Source organism: Lynx rufus, unplaced genomic scaffold, assembly GCF_022079265.1.
Source record: "Lynx rufus isolate CCGP_SWC_20201006 ecotype Redwood Valley unplaced genomic scaffold, mLynRuf1.p SCAF_14, whole genome shotgun sequence".
Classification (NCBI taxonomy): domain Eukaryota; kingdom Metazoa; phylum Chordata; class Mammalia; order Carnivora; family Felidae; genus Lynx; species Lynx rufus.
In genome coordinates this window covers 52,737,451-52,755,974 of record NW_025814828.1, presented here as the reverse complement: position 1 = coordinate 52,755,974, position 18,524 = coordinate 52,737,451, and positions in this window count along the sequence as shown.

Here is an 18,524-nt window from a genome sequence, read left to right as displayed (position 1 = left end):
TAAACATTTCCCCTTAAGAATCGTGTGTAATTTATATTTTGCAATGCTATCTGTTAAGACTTGGTGCTGAAATAGGATTATCTACACACTACCGATGTAAATGAATCACTGAGAACACAAATCTACCCCATTCAGAGATTTGGAATGCTTTGTAGTGCTTGATTCCAAATAGTTATCCCCCAGGTAAATTAGATTTGAGGGTTGTTCAGTAGAGAAGTAACTAGCATCATCTCATAAAAAAGTAAAAACACATTTAAAACTTCAGAAACTAGGGGAACCTGGGTGGCTAAGTGGTCAAGCATGTGACTCTTGGTTTCTGCTCAGGCCATGATCTCACTATTTGTGGGAGTGAGCCCTGTGTTGGGCTCTGTGCTGATGGTGCTGACCCTGCTTGGGATTCTTTCTCTCTCTCTGACCCTTTCCTACTCATGCTCTCTCTCTCAAAATAAATAAACATAAAAAACTTCAGTAACTAAAAATAAAACTTTTGATAGATTTGTAGTTACTCAGAGTATGATAATTGAGCTCCCCTTATCATGTCCTTATTCTACTTTGTAGAATAATTTTAAATTAAATGTTTTAATCAATAAACAGATATTTATTAAGTACTAATTGTTTATAGTGCTAGGTGCTATGGGGGAATACCATGCAGTATATAAACCTAGTCAAAATAGGTAAAGAGATAGGTAAATAAAACATGAAGAGATGAAAATGAAACTAGAAGTTTACAGCTAAACAATATATATGATGATAAATAATATATATGATGAATGTTAATTGCAATATCAACAGCTCAATATTAGAGAGAGGTTCCTCTATGCAATATATTGGAAGACTACAAGGCATCTGTATGTGGATTACAATTTGCACCCCTCTGGGCAGCTAATTAGGAAAAACAAAAGACAATCTCTCTGAGCAGAAATGAGCGTGGTGAGCACAGTTTTAGAGAAATGACCATACCTTTAAGTGAAGAAAAACGGGGCAATTCCTCCAAAAAACATACAGCCTCACAACAGGACCCATAGTTTTAAAGGCAGAGGGCAGTTGAATTTTAGTCCCCATTTGCTGCCTAATCTGGTCACATTTGCACAAATGCACATATGATGTGACCTTGTACTTTTTTGGGCTTTTTAAGTGACAAAAATACTTCAGAATAATGTACAAGTTTGTTTACTTCATTTTGTATATATATGTCATTTTTAGTTAAGAGTCAATGGCCTTTTGTAGCAAAGTGGATGGAACTGGAGAGTGTTATGCTAAGTGAAATAAGCCATACAGAGAAAGACAGATACCATATGTTTTCACTCTTATGTGGATCCTGAGAAACTTAACAGAAGACAATGGGGAAGGGGAAGGAATAAAAAAAAGTTAGAAAGGGAGGGAGCCAAACCATAAGAGACTGTTAAAAACTGAGAATAAACTGAGGGTTGATGGGGGTGGGAGGGAGGGGAAAGTGGGTGATGGGCATTGAGGAGGGCACCTTTTGGGATGAGCACTGGGTGTCATGTGGAAACCAATTTGACAATAAATTTCATATTAAAAAATAAAATTCTCTCTCTCCTTCCCTCTGCACCTCCCTTGCTCTCTCTGTCTCTCAACAAACAAAAAAGAAGTATAATATCTTCTCACTCATTTTTTTATTTAAATGTAATAACTTGCAATATTATATCAGTTTCCAGTGTTTAACATATTGATTTGATAATTTATTACATTACTCAGGGCTCACCACAATAAGTGTAGTAACCATCTGTCACCATACAATGTTATTACAATATTATTGACTATATTCCCTATGCTATTCTTTAAATCTCTTTGACTTATTTATTATATAAATGGAAGTTTATAACTCTCAATCCCCTCTATCTGTTTAGCCCATCCCCCCAACCCACCTCCTCTCTGGAAACTACCAGATTTAAGAGTCTTTTTTTGTTCATTTGTTCATTTGTTTTGTTTTTCATACTCCAGATAAGTGACACAATACAGTGTGTCTTTCTCTGACTTATTTTGTTTAGTACAGTACCATCTAGGTTCATACATGTTGTTGTAAATTTCAAGGTCTCATTCCTTTTTATGGCTGAGTATTAATTATCTGTGTGTGTGTGTGTGTGTGTGTGTGTGTGTGTGTGTGTCACATCTTTATCCATTCACCTATTGATGGACACAGACTGCTTCCATGTCTTGGATATTGTAAATAATACTGCAATAAACAGAGGTGCAGATATCTGTTCAAATTAGTATTTTCATTCTTCTAACATATTTCTTTAGAAATCAATGATGAAACGTGAGGAAGTGGCTCCATTCTCTTCGGTTCTTCCAATTTGAAAGATCAGTTTTATGGATAATGACCGCTTCCCTTACAGGGATATTAAGGAGTTCTGTGAGTTTGAAATTCTCTTATTTAGTCATCCATCAGCCTGTGTCTGTCTGATTTAACTCATGACAGAACACTACTATAGCATTAACTTTGCTATTTTCCTTTAGTAAAAATCCCTTTTCTTTGGGTCAACATTTCTCAAACTATCTCCACTCAAAAAGTTAAAAAGTATATTTTCTTTGACCATAGATGTTATGAACTTTCTAATTAGCACATAGAACAAAACAAAGAGAGAACAGAGGAGCAGAAACAATACTTAACTGGGAGCCAGGTCACATGCATTTATTCTCATCTCTTCTAATAAATGTGTTGCCTGGAGTTAATAATTTGCTTTATATTTCCTGACCTTACTCTACTTTTCTGTAAAATGAGGAAGACTAATTGCTCTGTGTAAGCTCAAAATAACACTTGGACTCTGAAATACTATGAATGCTGTAATCCCCCCCACTAGTCTTTGTACTTAATAGAAACAGGAATTATATGTGTTTGTTCACCATTGTACTGCTAGCAATTAAAATATGTCTGGCATATAGCAATTTCTCAATAAATCTTTATTGTCTGATTGAATAAATTATATTAAAAGTATCAAAAAAGAGGGGGCACCAGGGCGGCTCAGCCAGTTAAGCATCTGACTTCAGCTCAGGTCATGATCTCATGGAGCCCCACACTGGGCTCTGTACTGACAGCCCAGAGCCTGGAGCCTGCTTCTGATTCTGTCTCCCTCATGCTCCGTCCTTCCCCCACTCATGTATTCTCTCCCTCTCTCCCTCTCTCCCTCTCTCTCAAAAAAAAACATAAAAATTTTGAAAAAAAAGTATTTAAAAAAAGAGTACAATAGTATCATTCTCTATAATCTAAATTAATCTTCAGATTAATGAGTATCTCAGGGTAACAGACCGAGCCCTCAATGATATCTTCTTCATAAACAACCCAAAAATGTGATTAACTGTAGAAAAGATAGCCTTTTCAACAAACAGTGCTGGAAGAACTGGATATATACATGCAAAAAATATATCTAGACAGAGATATTACAGCTTTCACAAAAATTAACTCAAAATACATCATAAACCTAAATGTAGATTGCAAAACTCTTAAAATAATATACATTAACATAGGAGGAAATCTAGGTGACTTTGAGTTTCATTGTGACTTTTTATATACAATATCAAAAGCAAGATGTATAAAAGAAAAAAAAATTGACATTTTGGATATTATTAAAATTAAAAAAAAAACCTGCTCTGTGAGACACTATTAAGAGAATGAAAAGACAAGTCACATATTGGAAGAAAACATTTGCAAAACATATCTTATATAGGACTAGTATCCAAAATATACAAGAATTCTTAAAACCCAACAATAAGAAAATAATCCAATTTAAAAATGGGCAAAATACCTAAACAGACATCTCACCAAAGAAGATATACTGATGGCAAATAAGCATATGAAGTGATGCTCAACATCAGATATCATCAGGAAACTGCAAATTAAAATAACAATAAGATACCACTACATACCTATTAGAATGGCTACAACCCTAAGCACTGACACTACCAAACACTAGCAAGGATGTGGAGCAACAGCAACTCTCATTCACTGGTGATAGAAATGCACAAGAGTTCTGCCATTTGAAAGACAGTTTGGCAGTTTCTTACAAACTAAATATACTCTTACCATACAATCCAGAAGTTGCACTCCTTGGCATTTGCAAATGAGTTGAAAACATATGTCCACACAAATCTGTGCATGGATGTTTCTAGAAGCTTTATTCATTATTGCCAAAACTTGGAAGCAACCACAATATCCCTCAATAGGTGTATGGATAAACAAGCTGTGAGACATCCAAGGAAAAAAAGAGCTATCAAGCCACAAAAAGACATGAAGGAATATTAAAACCATGTAGCTAAGTGGAAAAAGCCAACCTGAAAACCTACATGTTGTAGGACTCCAATTATATGACATTATGGAAAAGGAAAAACTATGGTGAGAATAAAAAGATCAGTGGTTGCCAAGAGTTTAGGGGGATGCAGGGAGGGATGAATAGGTAGAACACAGGGATTTTTAGGGCACAGAAACTATTCTGTATGATACAGTAATAATGGACACAAGTCATTATACATTGGTCAAAACCCATCAAATTTATAGCACAAAGAGAAATGCTAATGTAAATAATTGCCTTCAGTTAACAATAATCGGTCAATATTGACTCATATAATGTAACAAATGTACTACACTAATATAAGATATAAATAATAAGGGAAATTGTATGTGAGGGAAAGGGAGCATTTAGGACTGCTCTGTACTTCCCATCATTTTCTCTGTAAGTCAAAACTGTTCTAAAGATAATTGTTTTATGACACAAAAATACTAATTCAAAGAGATATAGCACCTCGATGTTTATAGCAGCATTATCAACAATAGCCAAATTATGGAAAGAGCCCAAATGTCCATCAACTGATGAATGGACAAAGAAAATGTGGTTTATAAACACAATGGGATATTACTCAGCCATAAAAAGAATAAATGATTTATACCCACATTTATAACGATGTATGTAGAGCTAGAGAATATTATGCCAAGTGAAATCAGTCAGTCAAAGGCAAATACCACATTATTTCACTCATATGTGGAATTTAAGAAACAAAAGCAATGATCAACATTTCTTTTGAGGAAAGATAGAAGCAAACCAAGAAATAGATTCTTAACTACAGAGATAAACTGATGGTTACCAGAGGGGAGGTGTGGAGAAAGAGTTAAATAGGTGATGGGGATTGAGGAGGGCACTTGTGATGAGTACCAGGTGTTGTACGTTAAGTGCTGAATCACTAAATTGTACATCTGAAACTAATATTGCACTGTAAACTAACTGGAATGTAAATAAAAACTTGAAAAAAGTAATTGTATTATTATTTTAAAAATGTATTTATTTATTAAATATTACTGATTAAAGGGTTCCTGGGTGGGTCAGTCAGTTAAGCATCAACTTCAGCTCAGGTTATGATCTCATGGTTTGTGGGTTCAAGCTCCATGTCAGGCTCTGTGCAAACAGCTCAGATTCTGTCTCCCTCTCTCTCTGCCCTGCTGGCACTGTCTCTCTCTCTCTCTCTCCCTCTCTCAAAAATAAATAAACATTAAAAAAATCTTGAAAATTTTTCACTGATTAATAAATTTATTAATTCTTTAAAAAAATCAATGTGATGATTTGTGATTTTGCCTTAATTATAACCAATCTTGGGTGCCTGGGTGGCTCAGTCGGTTAAACGTCTGACTTTGGCTCAGGTCATGAGCTCATGGTTCATGAGTTCAAGACCCTCGTCAGGCCCTATGCCGACAGCTCAGAGCCTGAAGCTTGCTTCAGATTGTGTCTCCCTCTCTCTTTCTGCCCCTCCTCTTCTCAAGCTCTGTCTCCCTCTCAAAATTAAACATTAAAAAAATACTAAAAAATACTGGTTATACCTTAGTGATCAAAAACTATAAACAGAAATTATGTTGGCTTACAACAATTAACACAATTATTTTAAAAATGTATTTTTGGGGGTGCCTGGGTGGCGTAGTCAGTTAAGCATCCAACTCTTGATCTCAGCTCAGGTCATGATCTCAGTTTGTGAGATTGAGCCCCACATCAGGCCCTGCACTGACAATATGGAACCTTCTTGGGATTCTCTCTCTACCTCTCTCAAAATAACATTTTTTAAAAATGTATTTTTGGTAAAGAGAAATATTTTAATATATGGGGCCCTTGAAGAAAAAATGAATAAAGGGATCTTAATGATGAAAAAAAAATTGGAGGAGTGGGGTATTTATAAAGATGCAAACTGTCTTTCAATAATAATTTGTGGCAATTCTCTATGTGTGATGTTAAATGTATGGCACACCATGACAGAGCTTGGATTGAGTTTCTTCTTACTGGTTATAGTGTCTGACATAAGGATTTAAAATAATGGCTTTAAAAATTTACAACAAAGGAAATATACAGAATAATAATTTATTGTATATTTTCTCCTGATATTCCCTTCTTACTTTCACCAAAAAAATGTAAAATTTCCACATCAGAAATGTAGTTCTACAAATCTTACAATATTCTTGCTGCATGTTAGTGTTAAGTCTGGGCCAAAGGAAAGAACACTAGAATATTCTCTGCTACATGGTGGTATTAATAATGAGCAAGTGACTCGCTAAGGAAAAACATGCTTGTAATGAGAATTTCTGAAGTCACTGATACTAAAGAAAGATCAGTAATAGGAACACAAGGTCAGAGAAAGTGTGATAATCAGGACAGTTACAACAGGTAGGAAAGAGAAAAGGATTAATCTTTAACTGAATAATCAGAGGACACCTTTGATACTTTTCTATTGTTTTACCCATCTTCAAAACTCTTAACATTATTGTATGAACTCCAAAGCCAGTTGGGTTGGCTTTAAAAATTGTATTACTATTATCTTACTTTTTTTTGTATTCTGTAAATTTTGGAGCCCTGGTGCAACAATCTCATTTTTCCACCCTAGCTATGCCTTCATAAGCTCTGGACGTCAATTTTACCCAATTGTTCAAAAGGCAACTTATTCCCTATGTATTTTAAGGAAATCTTGAGAACTCTGACTTTTGAATGCTAAATTGTGATGTCTAAAGTCAACCATAAGTACTATTTTAAATAAGTGGAGGGGGAAGATCAAATAAATAGTTATTTTTATGAGTTACCATACAGTGGTGATCACAAACAAACTCACTGAATGTTAAAATGGGTAAAATGCTTAACGGAAGAAATGTTTTGAGCTTAATTAATGAGTCATATTAAATGAAGGGAGGACAGTTCAAGTAAAGGGATTAACAAGAATCAAGGCACAAACCTCATAAGTATTTCACAATTCTGGAAAGAGAATAAGAAATCTATCAGTAGGCTGGAATCCATTCTTGTATGAGCATAGGTCACTTAACATTCAAATAACACTTTAGGATTGGCATTTAAAATTATCTCAACTTTTAAAATACAGTTTGCATATCTCTAATAATTATCTCTCTCTTCCATATGGGGAACTAATTTTAACCTAACTAAACTAAACTTTAAAGTATGTGGTATTATGTTTTATCAGGATAATATTTTAAAAGAACTGACTGGTTGTTATTTAAATTTACATACACTACTAATCAAAAAGTACCAAAAAAGCAATGCATGCAATTTAAAAAGCACTAAAATTCAGAACTGGTTTCTAAACACAGTCACTAATCAATTCACAAATATGTAAACATTCTGAGCTCTAGTTTCTATATTCATAAAAAATAATTAAGTTGAAACTAAAATATTTCTAATTTTTTTTCCAGCTCTGACATTCCATGCATCCAACTTGTTATTCCTCCTTCTTGAGACAAAAAACAAAACAAAACAAAACAAAACAAAACAAAACAAAAACAGGCTGATAAAAGTTCCCCAATTTTCATTTTCATATTGTTTATTTTATTTCAATTAAATGTAGTCCATGATAAAAGTCACTAAGATATATGATTTTCAGTCGAGATCGGGCACATTCAGGATGGTATGGCCGTAGACATATATATAATTTTCAAATGGGGTCTACTATTCTCACATTTCTACCACTTATATCTTCCTCATTAAAGGAAGAAAGAACAGGAGTAGATAAGAAATCTACTTCTGGAATCATTGTTGCACTATATGCTAACTAATTTGGATGTAAATTTAAAAAAAATAAATAAAATATTAAATCACTATGATATACACCTGAAACTAATGGGATATTATATCAATTAATTATATAATGCCAAAATAGGATATTATATCAATTATACTTCAAGTTAAAAAAATACTGAAAAAAAGGAAGAAAGAACACTATAGCTTCTCAGAGATAAAGTCTTTGTGATCTATACATCCATGTGATATAACTCTTCAAAATTAAAATGGCTCTCCTATACCAGATGCAAGTAACTAGGAGTAAAATATTTGCTCTCCTGGAGCAGGGAACTACAGACAATCATTCAAAACCAAAGAGTTGCTATGCATATTTATTATAAGCACTCACTAGGCTGTTAAAAAGGGAGTACCCTTGTTTCGCTTACATCTTCAAAGTATTATAGATTGGTATCAGTATGGTATGATATAAAAGAAAAATGACACTTTTATAGTTACTCAAAATTAATTAAAGCAAGCAGAGATTTCCATCATCTGTAAATAGGGGATTTTTTTTTTCATTTCTTTGCTGCCTCAGCCCCAATGCACAGAACTGCTGCAAGCCAATGAGCATTTCTGTTCCAATACTGTTGTAGTGTACCACATCCACTTGGTTATCAATTTCAGATTATTAATGAATGAACAACATTGATCTGTCAATATAATTGACAGTTATGCACTAAGATTTTATCACTATAAAAACAAAACTTGAAGTTTCAAATTCTCAATTCTCTAATATTGTCACAGCATTGAATTTATATCCAAACAAGATTTCTCTTTTCCCTATCTCATATTTCTAGGACTTGCCATTTGTTTTGCCACTTACAAGTTTTTCAGGTTCTGTAACAACTAAAAAAACGAAGACATACAAGTTAGCACTTGCCAACAGAAGTTTCAGGTGTATATCATAGTGATGTAATATTTTATTTATTGTTTATTTTTTTTAAATTTACATCCAAATTAGTTAGCAAAATTCCATTTGTTGACGAGTTTGTTTAATGACTGTGCTACAGTATTTTGAGTATTTAGTAATAGAGCATAATGCTACATGATGTCATCTTGACGCAGCTGGCAGATATTTCCTTTTTTCCCCTGCTTTTTCACATTTTCATAAAGTCACCAATATACCCTGCTTAGCTCTACTTACATCTAATATATATTACACTAACATACAAATGAGATTCTGTTTGAGAAAGTAGGGTGTTGTGATTTTGCCTACAGTCTCATTTAGACAGTGAAATAGAATAGTAAACCTGGAATCAGAAGACTTGGGTTCCAATCTCTTGTTTTATTGTGTTACCATGATGATTCAGTTATTACTCTGAGCTTAGTTCCCTCTCTACTAAGGAAAACTGATCACTAGGGCAAACAAATGAAAAGGCTTGGCAGGAAAAAGTCAAACTACTATAGGTGCACTACACACAAGTTAGTGCCAATTTTTTTAGGATTTACACTGATTTGTGGTACATAAAGTGTATACTGCATATGTAAGATCTAGCCATTATAATTACTTAGCCACAGGGGGAAAATTAGAGGCAAAGTTCATGAGAATGAGTGAATGCATATTTCTCTTAATTAAACCCTCTTTGGTAGATAGATAGGTAGGTAGGTAGGTAAGTAGGTAGGTAGATAATAGATGATAAATGCACAATAAATATAGATAGATGATACAAATGAATAGATTTAGATACAGATAAATGTATAGTGTTCTACAATCAGTATCTCAATCTTCACAAAAGTTCTATGAGATTAGTATTATATCCATGTTATAGGTGGTGAAGTTGAGACTCAGAAGGATAAGTGACTAGACCAAGATGGCACAATTTCTATGTGATATGATTAGAAGCCATTTCCACTAGGTCATATTACCTGAAAAACTTATCATTATTTGTGAAGTCTTACAAATAACATTTTAAATAAGTTAGCATGGGAATAAAAACAATTGAAAACTAAAGTTATACGTGTCATTTATTTTTATTCCATCTAATGTAGTATTTAGTCTATATATATAACTGGTTTACTATAGCTTTGTATTTTAAGTATTATAAAAGTGACAAATTGATGTTTGGGACAGATTTATTTACTTGGATCTTGGATGAGGAACAGAAAATAGAGTGATTTAAGTAATAGACTTGTCATCTAATCTCTACATATAACAATTAGTGTACAGGAAATATAGGGAACAATGAATATGCTAAAAGATTGTAAAAGTGCCAATTGGTTTCTTCAACAACAACAAAAAAAACTACAATGGATAAAAAAGGTAAATGGAGAGGTAACACAGATAGAGTCATGTCAGTCAATGGAAACATATGAACCTTATTTGGATACCTATTTGAATAAACAAGCTGTAAAAAATTATAAGATAATTATTAAAATGTGAACAGTGAGTGGATATTTTTAAATATTAAATAATAACTGCTAATTTCAGGTGTAATGGTATTGTAGTTATTTTTTAGCTTCTTGTAGAAAACCATACTTAAATATTTACAGATGAAATTATATGTGAACTAAAATTTGCTTCAAAATAATATAAGGGGAAGGGGAGAAATTAATACTACTGATGAAATAATCTTAACCATATCTCAGTAATTACTGAAGCTACATGATGGATGCTTTGAGATTCATTATATAATTGTCTCTGTTTTGCATAAATTTGAAATTTCCAAAGTTAAAAATAAAAATAGATTTAGGTTTTAAGGGAGTTTGATAAATCAAAAGATTTAAATGTATGTCACTTCTTTATAAGCAGTCCTTACTCTTAAAGTAATTTATAAAATTAGAAGTTGTTTGCCATTACTTATAATCTAAAGGTTACTACTGAGTCTTTATGATGTGACATAACTGTTACAATGTATTGTAGCATGTACCTTATTAGAGTGAATATAAACTTAGAAAGCTACTAAAAATGATACATGATGCCAAGTTGATACTTCCCCTACTGCTACAAAAATAATCCACATGAAATTCAGTAGGCATGTATTTACTAAAAATTATAATCATTTTACTAAAAATTGTATCATTCATTTATGGAAAAGGCTGAAGAAGCTTATATCTGAAACTTCCCACACACAGTCACTTCTCACACACCTCCTTATCTCTTCAATTGTTACATTAAAGTAAAAATAAGCCCCCCAAAAATGGGATGAGTCAGTCCTCTTTGGAGTTCAAATTTTTTCAGAATTTATTAGTTGTGTATCAGCTTGTATACCAAAAGGAAAGCCTACAACCAATTATCCTCTATATCACTTTTCTTTGACTTCTAGATGGTCCCCTGACAGTGTTTGCAAATATCTATGTTGTCAATTATACTAAATTTCTTTCTCACATAAATCATAAACCCAGAAAATTCTTAATTTATTGAAACTCTCCAGCACTTCTTAAAAAGCAGTGCTATAATTGTCCAGTTGGTTGCATTTGACCATTTTTGATTCCCTAAGGAAAGAGTGCCATTTTCAATTCAAATCTACCTTTAAAGAAATCACAATTTATCTCCCCCTGAAATGCTATATTTTTTTCACTGTTGCTATTCTTCTCTAGCACCAATCTTTTACGCCAACATTGTTCCTTCATTAGAGGTTTTCAGGTATTTAAACACTGCCTACCACCTTGCAAATGGAAGCCAAGAAGGGCAAAGTCCATGGGAATCCTTATCTTATAGTATTTTCAAATGCTTAATATTGCCTAACTCCTGCGCACTATGCCTTCCTCATTTATGTGTTTTTGATTCTCACAGACGTACACCCTTTAAACCACAGTTATTTAAATATATTCATATAACATATCTATATCTAACTTTCATTCCCCAAAATGGAAATACCTATCCTGAACCCTATTACATGCAACACATATTACATGTACATAAATGTGGGAACCTGAATAATGTCCTCCCCTCCCACCAAATATCCACATACTAATCCTTGGAACCTACAAATTAATGGTAAAAGGGACTTTTAAGACATGATTAAGTATCCTGAGATGGTAAGATTCTGGATTATGTGGATGGAGCTTAAAGGTAATCATAAGTGTCATTATAAGATAGAGGCAAAGAGAGATATGACTACACAAGAGTAGTAAGAGATGCGACAATGAAAGCAAGAGGTTGGAGTGATAGGGCCAAGGAATTTAAGAGGCCTCTGGATGCTAGAAAATGCAGGGAAATAGATTCTCCCCTAAAGCATCGAGAAAGAGACAGTCTTGCTGACACCTTGACTTTAGCCAAGTGAAACAGAATGTGTACCACTGACTTCGAGACCTGTATTATAATAAACTCGAGTTGTTTGGTCCACCAAGTTTGTGGTAATTTTTTATGGTAGCCAGTAATTCCACTACTGGGTATTTACCCAAGAAAACTGAAAACACTAATTCAAAAAGATATGCATTCTATGTTTACTGGAGCATTATTTACAATAGCTATACAAGCAACCCAAATGTCCATTGATAGATGAATGGATTAGTAATACGTGGTATATATATGAAATATATATGTAATGGAATATCATGCAGCAATAATAAAGGATGAGATCTTGCCATATGAGACAACATGGATAGATCTAAAGGGTACTGTACTAGGTGAAATAAGACTGAGAAAGATAAATGTTATGATTTCACTCGTGTGGAATCTAAAAAAATAAAATAAATGAATAAACAAGCAAAAAAAAAGTAGAATCAGATTTGTAAATACAGAGAACAAACTGATGGTTTCTAAAGTAAAGGGGGTGTGGGAGGATGGGCAACATGGCAGAAGGGTAGTGGAAGATACAGGCTTCCAGTTATGAAATGAATAAGTCATGAGAATAAATAGCACAGCATAAGGAATATAGTCAATGATACTTGAATAATGTATGGTGACAGATGGTAGCTATATACTTGTGGTAAGCACAGCATAACATATGAAGAAGTTGAACCAATATGTTGTACACGTGAAACTAATATAACATTGTATGTAAATTTTGCTCAAATAGGAAACTTTATAAAAGATACCCTTACTTGAAGATAATAATAAAACCTGCTGTAAGCTTACACTCAAAATATCACCTCTATAAATTCATTCTAAAAAAAAGAAATACTTTTTAAAGACAAAAACACTGAATTTTACCTAAAAATACTTAAATGGTAGAAGTACATACATTCTAACGTACATACTATATTCTATGCCCACAAGCAAGTGTTTCAGGGGGTTCCCTTTCCCTTTTATAATTACATAGTAAAGGGATCTCTTACACATGCTAAGAAGCTTAGGCAGCACTTATACTATGAATAAGAATCCAGAGATGTTACCACAAATATAATTGTGATATTCCTTGAAGCACATTTTTTTCCTTGAGAAATGTCACTAACCTCATAAACGAAATTAAAGTTCTATGATGAAAAAAAGTTTATGTTCATTAAATGTTAAGGATTCACAAAAAAGTTGAAAAATCAAATGGATTTGTATTTTGTGTAAAGAACATAAAATATCTTTTCCTACTTAACAACAGAAAATTGTACAAAATAGTTTGTCTTTACAAAGTTTAGCCTTGATTTTGTTCACTATCTTGAAACTTTCACTTCATTGAATGTGGGGTGCTATGTGACAATTAAATAATTATTTTTCAATTTGCTTTTTCCTCTTGTTTTTAACACTTATCCATTGTTTCAGTTTGGCCAATTCTGAAGGTCTTTGTAGATGCTGATTATATCTTATTGTAGTCAATCTAGAAGACAGATACAGCTGAATATGATTCCAAAATTACTCTATTTTCTCCCTTACCTATTCCATCTGTTATTAGAACCAACCTGTATCACAAACTTTTGGTGAATTATACTATGATTTACAAGTAATAATGCATTGACTGGCATAAAAGAAATTTCCATTAAAAATGGTACTACAGGTGAGAACCTGAGAAATAAAGGAAGAATAGGTAGAAAAGCTGTTTTTGGATGCCTTATGATTTAGGAAGATAGTCACATGACAAGGATAATATTCTAAATCTTTATTAAAAAAAAGAAATTTACTTCTTTTAACACCACCTTTAAGGTCCCAGCTCATCATATGCTATAATGAGCTGGAGCTATTGCCTGGAGACTTGCACACACCCATCATTAAGAGTTGTTAGTTGACCTCATGACTGACTTCAGAATTATTGCTTTTACTTTTAGTGACTCAACTTGCCCATTTTCTAAGTAACCTGCTTGATATAAAATGTTCATAAGTGTAAATATTACTGTTAGCCCAAAATCTCAAAAGAGTTTATTGGTGTTTGTATATTTTCAATAAGCTTCTCTGATAACATCATTTCCCTTTGGTATTGCCAGCTTTGAAATGCAGCTAAATAGAAAGAAGTTTTCTCATACACCCCTGAATTGGTTTCAGTGCCAAAAAACAATGTTTTGCATATAATTTGTGACAGAAAATTTGTACAAAATGAGTGAGTGAAGGAGTAGTATATGGTAAAATAGATTTGTTAATTAGGCTTATTCATTTTAAAAACAATACTCCCATTAGAAAATTGGCACCTAATGCCTGAAACAGTTAATAAAGTACATCACTCCCATAGGAAGATTGCAGAGGAATAAGAGGACACTAGGCTTACCTCATCCCACAAACACAACTAGATAACTATCAAATCATCTTAAATATTCTAGAAATTGACCTGAAGACTGACAGAACAAACTACCAAACTAAAGGGAGAGAAGAGGCCACAGTGAAGAAGTGTAGACACATGGTTGATGGCAGGTACTTTGGGGAGGAGGGACCCATTGCTCCAGACAAGGATGAGAGAAAGAGGAGAACATAGGGGAATGCACAAGGAGAATGTGTCCCATTTAAAGCCATTGGCTTAAAAAACAAGAGGGGCTGAAATTTCATGAGTTCTTGCAAGTAGAGGGGCTTAAACCCTAGAGTGTTAAAGGTAAGATTGCTTGGCTGGAATAGAGCCCACAGGGTATAGCACTGCTTCTGGAGAGAAAGCTGGCAAGCAATCCAGGGGCAGACAGCATGGAAAAAGCAATGTGAAGAGCATCTGGGACATACAGGGGGAGATTATTTGCTCTTCTCTAAGTGTATCCCTGATGGGGAGATTATTTGCTCTTCTCTAAGTGTATCCCTGATAGGCAGAATTCATAGAGACACTCTCCAGGAACAAAGGAACTGGACCATTCCATTTCCCTACCCCACCCATCAGCACAAACACAGAACCACCTACTAGAAGCAGCAAGGTCAAACACTGGCTGCCTAATTTACATACACCAAACCCAACCCACCCCATGCTCTGGTGGGACTGCCCTTCTCAGTCAAGCTTACCTCAGTCCCAGCATGATGGACCTGTACCCCCCAGAAGACCAGCACAAACCCCTATCCACACCATGTCTCCAGAATAGAGTTCTGCAGGGCTTCAGTTCTGCTGGATGTGGTGTCAGGTCTCATTTCACAAGCAGATGTGAGCACATCCAGTTAAAATTTGTCACATTCTTGGGGCGCCTGCGTGGCTCAGTTGGTTAAGCATCTGACTTTGGCTCGGGTCATGATCTCACAGTTCGTGACTTTGAGCCCCGCGTCCGGCTCTGTGCTGACAGCTCAGAGCCTGGAGCTTGCTTCTGATTCTGCATCTCCCTCGCTCTCTGCCCCTCCCCCATTCATACTTGGACTCACAATAAACAATAAATAAACATTTAATTAAAAAAAACTTGCCACATTCAGGCCAGTGACCAAGCACTGCCCACAACAGGCTAGTAGAGCCTCTGCAGATGACTGGTCTGAAGGATAGAGAGGCCAAAACATAACAGCAAAGTATATGCAGCACAAATAAGAGACACTCCCAGAAGCACCAGGACCTGGGCACTATATGACCTCTTATTTATAATGTCATTACTTTCAGGACAAGGAGGCATAACTGACTCTTCTAACACAGAAGAAGGCAGAGACTTTAATAAATTATGAACATGGAGGAACTTATCCCATATGAAAGAACAAGATAAAGCTACAGCCAGAGATCTAAAAACAGATAGAAGTAACATGACTGATGAAGAAGTTAAAGCAAAAATCATAAGGATATTCACTGGGCTTGAGAAAAGAGACCCTTAATACAGACATAAAAAAAAGTTAAAACAGAATTGATCACAGATGAACAGTGCACTAAACAAGATTAGAAACACACATGATGCTACAAACAGCAAGATGAAAGATGTAGAGGAACAAATTATTGACCTAGAAGACAAAGTAATAAAAGTAATGAAGCTGGACAAAAGTGAGAAAGAAGAACTATGCAACATGAGAATACACTTAGGGAACTCAGTGACTCCATCAAACATAATAGCATTCGTATTATAAGAGTGCCAGGAAAAGAAGAGAGAGAAAATGTGGCAGAAATTTTATTTGAAGAAATAATAACTGAAAAATTCCCCAGTCTGGGGAAGGAAACAGATATCCTTTTCCAGGAGGCACAGAGAACTCTCATCAAAAATCAACAAAAGCAGGTCAATATCAAGACATATTTCAGTTAAATTTGTAAAACGTAGTGGTAAAGAAAATATATCTTAAAAACAGTAAGACACAGAAGTCCTTAACTTACAAAGGAAAACCCATAAGGTTAGCTGGAGATTTCTCAACAGAATATTGATAAGCCAGATGGGAGTGGCATGATATATTCAAAGTGCTAAATGGGAAAAATGTGCAGTGGAGAATACTATCCAACAAGGCTATAATTCAGAATAGAAGGTTAGGTAAAGTTTTCTAGACAAATAAAACCTACAGAAGTTCATAACCACTACACCAGCACTATAAGAAATATTAAAGGGGACTCTTTGAATGAAAAGGAGAGATTAAAAGTGGCAACATGGAAAAGAATAAGAGAAAATTTCCAGAAACAATGTCAAACAAGTAATAAAATGGTAATAAGTACATATCTATCAATACTTACTTGGAATGTAAATGGACTAAACACTCTAAAGACATAGGGTGTCAGAATGGATAAAAGAAAAAGATGCATCTATATTCTGAATGAAAGAGACTCATTTTAGACCTAAAGTCACATACAGATTGAAAGTGAGGATATGGACAATTATTATGCAAATACATATTTTCAAAAACAGCGGTAGCAATACTTATTTGGAATAAAACTAAACTTTAAAACAAAAACTCTATCAAGAAACAAAGAAGAGTACTATATACAAACAAAAGGGACAATACAGCAAGAAAATCTAATGACTGTAAATATTTATGCACCCAACAACATGGGGACACCCAAATACATCAAATAATTAATAAAAAAACCTAATTAATAATAATATAATAATAGCAGAGGACTTTAACACCCCACTTACATAAACACACAGACCATCTAAACAGGAAATAAAAAGGGAAACAATGGCTTTGGGTGACACACTGGAACAGATGGACTTAACAGATATATCAGACCATTTCATCCTAAAACGGCAGAACAGACATTCTTTTCAAGTGCACATGGAACATCCCCAGAGTAAATCACTTATTAGATCACAAAACAGGCCTCAACAAATACAAAAAGATTGAAATCATACTATGCACCTTTTCTGACCACACTGCTCTGAAACTGGAAGTCAACAACAACAACAAAAATACCTGGAAGACCATAAATATATGGCTGTTAAACAACATGATACCAAACAATATATGGGTCAACCAGTAAATCAAAAAACAAATGGAAAAATACATTGAAACAAATGAAAATGAAAACACAATGGTCCGAAACCTTCAGGGTGTAGCAATGTCAATGTTAAAAGGGAAATACATAGCAATACAGGCCTATCTCAAGAAGGAAGAAGAATTTCAAATACACTACCTAAACTTACACCTAAAGGAGCTAGAAAAAGAACAACAAAGGAAGCCTAAAACCAGAAGAAAGAATGAAACAAAGAATTAGAGCTGAAATAAATTATATAGAAATTAAAATAACAATAGAACAGATCAATGAAACCAGGAGCTCATTCTTAGAAAAAAAAAATTAGTAAAATTGACAAAGCTCTATCCAGACATAATCAAAAAGGAAAGAGAAAGGACCCAAACAACTAAAATCACAAATGAGAGAGGAGAAATAACCAACATCACAGAAATACAAACAACTATAAGATTATATTTATGAAAAATTACATGCCAAACAATTGGGCAACTTGGAAGAAAATGATAAATTCCTAGAAACATATAAACTACCAAAACTGAAACAGGAAAATATCAAACACATGAACAGACTGAAAACCAGCAAAGAAATTGAATCAGTAACCAAAAACATCCCAACAAAAGTCCATAGCCAAACGGAGTTCTACCAATCATTTCAAGAAGAGTTAACACCCCTTCTTCTCAAAATATTCCAAAAAATAGAAAAAAAATGAAAACTTCCAAATTAATTCTAAGACTGGAGCATTACCCTGATAGCAAAACCAGATAAAGACTTCACAAAAAGAGAACTACAGGCCAATATTCCTGATGAACCCAGATATAAAATTTTCAATAAAATA